Here is a 7,412-nt window from a genome sequence, read left to right on the forward strand (position 1 = left end):
GGCCGGAACACATGGGACTAAGTGACGGTTTTCTAAATACGGTAAAGCAAAATTCACCGACCGTATTTGAGCTGGGTGTATATCACGAGTGATATACTCAGGAAAAATTATTCTTACAATAATTGATGTTAAACAATAGCTGACTCGTACTATTGGAAATTTCTTGTATTTTCAGATATGGTGGTGGAGGCAGCTTAGTAGAATTTTTTCCAGCAGCGTCCCTGTATCCCATGGAAAATAGACAGGAGGTTTGGAAAATTTGTGTTATGACACTGACGAGTTCTAACTCTTTGAGAGTGACCTCGCACAGCGCAAGCAAAGTAGTCCGGGTTACCGAGAGAAAATAGATTCTCCCGTGCATGCATCTGCCGTTGATATAGTTGGCGATCACAGTGCATCCAAACTAGCCTTCAAATTAACTTATTTCGTGTAGGCCATCAACCCACTTTACGTCACGCCGCCGTATAAAGGACGCATGCAGGCTTGTCTTTCTCTCTTTTCCTGCTCACACTACAATTATGGCATAAACTATCTCCGGCATTATCTCTCGTCTCTCCCTCTCAAAATCTATCGATTTAATTTTCTCCTCACAGTATAGATGATTCGTATATTTTGTAACGCAATTCTGTTTTTAAAACATTTTACATATTTGAAGTCCTGACACCAAGACCTTTAGAACAAGAATAGTCTTGGATACATTTCAAACACGTTAAAATTTCAGCATTGCAATCCACTTTTAGCCCAATCTATTTTTTGTGTGTGAAATTAGCTTCTTGGAATGAATGAATTAATTTTAAATGAGTGAAATAAGTTAATTTGAAATGAGTGAAATTTATTTTTGAATGTTAAATCATCATTTTGAAATGAGTGAAACATGTTTTGAAATGGTCGGAATCAGTTTTTTGAAATGAGTAAAATCAGTGTTTTCAAAAGGGCGAATCAAGATTTTAAAATTAAATAAGTTCCACAAAATTGAAACTTATTTAAAATATATTTATGATTGATCTTGTTTTGAAGATCTTGTCGCCAGAAATTCAAATATTCAAAAATAGAGTTTTTATTAGATAGATATATCAATGAATTAATATCGCACAAGCAAATAAAATGCTAGATTTGCTATGTCTAGAGTCTTTATTATGGTCGCTTTGACTATGTAAAAATGATCTGATTTTTAATGACAAAAACTCTTCTCCTTTGCACGTTATTCTCCGTTGTACGCAGTTGCTTCGTACGTGGTCTATGCTTCACCGTATGGAGTTCCAACTGCTGTTCAAGGCGGTGTGTATGCAATTGGAGCGAGTGGCCATGGAGGTTTTTTTACAACATGAGTGGCAACATAACCTCCGTATCGGCCCATTACCTCCTTCAATATAGGCATAGTGACGGTCCTATTTGACTCTATTAGTGCCAATATGTCAGTCTTTTATTTTCTTTCAAACTATGCAGAGACCGGATGTTGCTCATCATGACTTGTAACTTCTTGCTGCTACATTTGGAATTAATAAAACCGCCCTTTATCGAAAAAGAGTCGTTCTGGATGGGCAGAAGAGGATGACTTTTGCGTTGCTCAGCCAGCATGCCTGTTGTGTCACTGTTCCACTGCTAATGTTGACGCACGATTTCTAAGACGGGTTGATTGGCATTGTACGGAGCAGTGCCAAGAAAATGCATTGGAGTAGTTTGTCCCGTGCACGGAACGAACGCTGGCTGGATCATGCAACGGGAGGTCCCGTGCACTTCGCCTCATATGGAAATGGTACAAATGGACTGACAAGGAGCGGCCCTGGACCGCCACTGACATCCCTTGCGATAAGGATGATCTTGCTCTCTTCTCTGCATCCACTGTGGTTTCCGTCGGGAATGGAGTTTCTGCCAGTTTTTGGAACGATTGTTGGCTCGATGGAAATGTGCCGCGGCTCCTTGCTCCGGATGTCTTCAAGCTCTGCTCCCACAAACACGTCTCTGTCCATGATGCAGTCTCCAACAATAAATGGATGCTGGGACTCCCGTCAGATTTCCGAGATTACGCAACTCCGACAGTTTTCTGACCTCTGGACTCAGGTGCAACATGTAACACTGGATCCACTAGCTTCTGACTCCATCTCCTGGGTCTGGAACAACTCCAAGTCCTACTCCGCATCCTCGGCGTACCAGTGTCAGTTCCTTGGCTCTGTCTCTCCATTTCATGTGGGCAATAGAGGTGGACGCCAAGTGCAAATTCTTCATGCGGCTTTGGCTACGGTCCGTATCCTCATAGCAAATAACCTGGCTGTCCGTGGAATACCTCATGATGACATATGCATACTTTGTGACCAGGAGGATGAGACCCCCGCCCATCTCATCCTTGCTTGCCCGTTTGCTCGTACAATATGCACTATGGTGGAGAATGACCTGGGCATGCCCATTCTTGCAACTAACGCTCAGATTGCTGTATCTATTAAGCATTGGTGGGATGACCTTTTTTTTGAGAGAGAACGTCGACCTTTATTAATCAAGCAACCAAATTACACAAGATCTTCCGGATGCAATCCTAAGCAGAATGAAAAATACAAAAATTTACAGAGTTCAGACAAGACCGAGCTAAAACATGAGCTAACACATTACGTTGCCGACGAACATGCTTGAAAGTCACAGAAGACAGAGCCCCACAAGCCAACTTGATTTCAGCAACAACGGAACCCATGATGGAGCGGTCCAGGGTCGAAGAGTTTAGTCTTTGTACCACCGAGAGGCAATCAGATTGGAAGATCGCATTAGCATAGTTCTCCTCCCTGACCAACCTGGCCGTGCGACGAAGGCCAAGAGCCTCCGCCACCTCCGGGGAAGAAACACCCGGTAGAGGTTCAGAAGCAGCACCAACACATAGGCCAGTGTGGTCCTGAACAACGACGCCAACCGCGGCCGAACCACAGGACGGAGAAACGGCTGCATCAGAAGACACCAGCAACGTACCTTGCGGCGGCGGAGACCACGAAGAGCTAGAAGCAGGGGTCACACGCCTGGTTGCGGAGTCAGGTTTGAAAAGATGCTAGAAAATCATGTCAATATAAGTACGCACCCTCGATGCCATATGCTTTTGAGGAGGAGCAGCAGGTTCATTTCGCGCCACATTCCAAGCTTCCCAGATGTGCCAAAAGGTGACCGTCATGATGGAGGCATCACGATCAGAGGCACGGGACATAAAGTTGAACAAGCATTGTTTTGGAGACGCAAACGAAGAACGAGACAATTTGATTCTAAAGCAATCCTTGATCTCATCCCCGACAGCTCGAGCATGGGACCAAAAGAGCATCGTATGTTCGATACTTTCGCGGCGCCCGCATAAGATACAGTTCGTCCTCGTCGGGACCTGACATCGGCGAAGTTGCTCACCCGAGGGTGGGCAATCATGATCAAACCTCCACAGCACCATCTTCGTCTTATTCGGAACCTTGATCTTCCACTATTTCTTCCAAAGTGTTTCCTCCAAACACCGACTGGAATGTTGTCCCAAGCCATTGCCGCTCCGATCCACGACAAAACGACTCGTCCTGGCCAAATTATATGCAGAGCGGACAGTGTACTCACCAAAATTTTGGTGAAAGGCCAGCGAACATAGTCATCTCCCCTCTCCATGTGTGATTGGGATCTGAAGAATTTCATTAGCCACCTCCTCACTGAAGAAAGCCTGCACCGACTCCTCGTTCCAACACCCACTGTCTTCGTCCATCAAACAGTGAACCGTGGCACTGACAGGAATTGGCGAGCGAGGTCGAAGCAAGGCCGGGGGAAAGGAGGGGATCCAGTGATACTTGAGAATATGAATGCTTCTGCAATCCCCAACTCCCCACTGAACTCCCTTCTTCAGAAGCTCTCGGCCGTGTAGAATGGCACGCCAAGTTCCCGAGGCCGAGCGCGGAGCATCAGCATTCCAAAAGTCACCAAAAGGGAAGTACCTTCCTTTCAAAACACGAGCACAAAGCGACCCTGGATTAGTTAGCAAATGTCAGCCATGTTTCCCGAGCATCGCCTGGTTGAATAAAGCCATATCACGAAAGCCCATCCCTCCAAGAGATTTAGGAGTCGTGAGCCAGTCCCAAGAGCGCCAATGAAGCTTCTTCTTCCCATCTTCCCGAACCCACCACTGATCCGGCACGATCTGCCTAAACTTCTCGCAAGTAGCCACCGGCAGACGGAAACAACTCGAAACGAAAGTTGGAATCGCTTGGGTTTTTAACTTAAGCAAGGTCTCCGTCCCAGCTCTGGACATGGGCCGGTCCGACCAGCCATGAATGTTCTGCCATGCTCTATCCGCAAGAAATTTGAAGGTACTCATGGGTGATCTTCCGACCTCTGCAGGCACGCCCAAATAAGAATCATGGAAAGTTTCATTGCATACGCCCAGCTGAGCCTTCACACGGTTCTTGACACTCACAGGGCAGTGCCGACCGAAAAACACCAAAGACTTGTCCTTGTTGATCGCTTGACCCGATCCCACACAATAAGAACTGAGAGTAGCCTCTAAACATTACACACTCTGGATATCACTCTTAGCAAAGAAAATGCTATCGTCTGCGAATAGGAGGTGTGAGATAGGTGGACCATTCCGGCCATTTTGGATCCCATGTAGCTCGCCACGAGCCTCCTTTTGGAACAATAGACTTGACAGTCCTTCGGTGCATAAGAGGAACATGTATGGGTTGATTGGATCCCCTTGCCAAATGCCACGAGAAGGAATCACCGGTTGTGTAAGCTCCCCATTCACCCTGACAGCATATCGAACATTGGTAACACATCGCATGACCGCCTCGATCCATGAAGGAGCAAAAACCAGTTTAGCTAAACACCCATGGAGATAACTCCACTCCACACGATCGCAAGCCTTCATCATATCGATCTTCAAAGCGAAGAAATGATTTTTCACACATTGTTGACGGATAGTGTGGAAAACTCGTAAGCAATCAAGGTATTATCCATGATCGACCTGCCAGGAACAAAGGCACTCTGACTTTCAGAAACCACCACATTCAGGATTGACTTTAAACGATTCGCCAAAACCTTGGACAAAATCTTATAGAGAACATTGCAAAGGCTAATAGGCCGAAAGTTCTTTCGCTGTTTTGGCTTGACCGTCTTCGGAATTAAGACGACGAATGAATCGCAGAAACCCTCCGGAATAGGCCTCCCCTCCGGAAAACCCCAGACCGCCTGACAAATATCCTCACCCAAGAAATCCCAGTGAGTCTGATAGAAGAGAGCCGGGAAACCGTCAGGCCCAGGTGCTTTAGTGGGGCCCATCTGGAATAGAGCAGCCCAGATCTCTCGTCATTTGTGTAAGGTTTACAGAGCTCATCATTCATCTCCCCAGTGACCTTGGTAGGAACGGCTTGCATAACTTGATCAGCCGCGGGGCACGGTTCAGATGATTGGTGGGATGACTTGACTTTGTGTCTTCAAGGAACGGCCAAGAAGGCGGCCATCTACACTGCTTAGAACATCTGGAAGGAACGGAACATGCGTGTGTTGGAGCACCATTTGCTCCAGGAAGCTGCTATCCTTCATCTCAACAAGCAAGACATCTCTCTTCCATCTATCTCTGCTCGTCAGCTTTCTGATGCAGAGAACCCACCGGAACCTGAGCCAGACTGATCCTTTTATTTTCATGGGGCGGGTCACCGTAACCCCACACTGTGTATCATAACATTTGTTTTTTTCTCCTTATTATTATATTAAGGCAGCCCAACTGCCGGTTCCTAAAAAAAGAATTTCCACGCTCCTCTATATTGTATATCCGGATATCTTCTACCTCGACAGTGCCGGTGCCAGTGCCACCTCCAAAACATTCCTAATGTCAAGAAGAAGCAGACTGTGGTGTTGTACCCTGGCGTCCGCGTCGGTCATGTTTGCCCCATGACAGAGCTCGCCAACGTCTTTCTCAAGCATGGCTACGACGTCACCGTGGTGCTCATCAAGCCGTCCTTTAAGTTGCCAGTCTCTGGCGCCACCGCCATCGAGCGCATTGCCGCCTCACATCCGTCCATCTCCTTCAATGTCCTCATGTCCATCCATGCTCCAGGCTTTGCCGCCTCCGGCAAGCACCCTTTCTTACTCATTCTCCAGCTCTCGTACGATTATAATGAGCAGTTCGAAGCATTCCTCCGAGCCGTCGACCAGAAAAATCTTGCACTCTGTTTTCCTCGACATGTTCTGCATTGATGCCATCGACATTTGCATGAATCTCGGCGTCCCTGTCTACACGTTGTTCACAGGGAGCGCCTCATGCCTGTCAGCCCTAACCCGGCTCCCGATACTGATTGCCGGCAGGCAGACGGGCTTGAAGGAACTCGGGGACACACCACTCAATTTCGTCGGTGTTCCGCCGATGCCAGCGTCTCATATCATCAAGTAACTACTAGAGCACCTAGAAGATGAGATGTGCAAGGCCATGATGAACATTTGGAAGCGCAACACAGAGACCATGGGCATCCTGCTGAACACGGCCGAGTTGTTGGAGAGTCGTGCCGTGCAGTCTCCCAGGGGCCCACTCTGCGTTCCCGAAAGGATCCTGCTTCTGATCTACTGCGTTGGTCCATCGGACGGCAAGGGCACCAAGGATGAAGGCAGAGCAAAGAGGAACGAATGCCTCGAGTGGCTCGACGCATTGCCCGACCGCAGCATTGTGTTCCTTTGTTCCGTGAGCAAGGGCGCGCTCTCGGCGGAGCAGCTGAAGGAGATAGCCGTTGGCATGGAGAGGTCAGGGCAGCGGTTCCTATGGTCCGTGCGCACACCTGCTGGAAGCGACAGCCCGGAGAAACACTTGAAAGTGGGCCCTGAGCCGGATCTTGGCGTGCTCCTTCCTCAAGGGTTTTTAGAGCGGACCAAGTGGAGAGGCCTGGTCGTCAAGTCGTGGGCACCACAGATGGACGTGCTCAGCCATAGGGCAACCGGTGTGGTCCTGACGCACTGCGGCTGGAACTCGGTGCTGGAGGCCATTGTGGCTAGGGTGCCGATGTTGTGCCTGCCACTAGAAGCGGAGCAGAAGATGAACAAGGTGTCTATGACAGAGGACATAGGTGTCGCTATGGAGCTGGAGGGATACATGAGAGGTTTTATCAAGGAAGATGAGGTGGAGGCCAAGGTGCGGCTGGTAATTGAGGGCGAAGAAGGGAGGCAGCTCAGGGCCCGGGTAGCTGCTCGCAGGGAGGAGGCCGAGGCGGCCCTGGAAGAAGGTGGCCCGTCTCTGGTGGCGTTTGCCCAGTTTCCGTTGGATGTGGATAGTCTTGGAAAGCAGCTCGGGGAATGACACACTAGTATGTACTACATTTATGTTGCCAGCATGTTGCTAGTCGAAGCCGCCCTTGTTTACATTTTAGTTGTGTGGTCAATCACTTAACTACTACTAGTATGTAGCACCTTCTTTATAAATCGTCTGC

General features: G+C 48.2%; 1 pseudogene; it reads left to right on the top strand.

Moving 5' to 3' along the window:
• Positions 1-5,889: 5,889 nt before the first annotated feature.
• LOC123067020 (anthocyanidin 5,3-O-glucosyltransferase-like) lies at positions 5,890-7,412 on the top strand (annotated as a pseudogene).

Source organism: Triticum aestivum, chromosome 3B (genome assembly GCF_018294505.1).
Source record: "Triticum aestivum cultivar Chinese Spring chromosome 3B, IWGSC CS RefSeq v2.1, whole genome shotgun sequence".
NCBI classification, from domain to species: Eukaryota; Viridiplantae; Streptophyta; class Magnoliopsida; order Poales; family Poaceae; genus Triticum; species Triticum aestivum.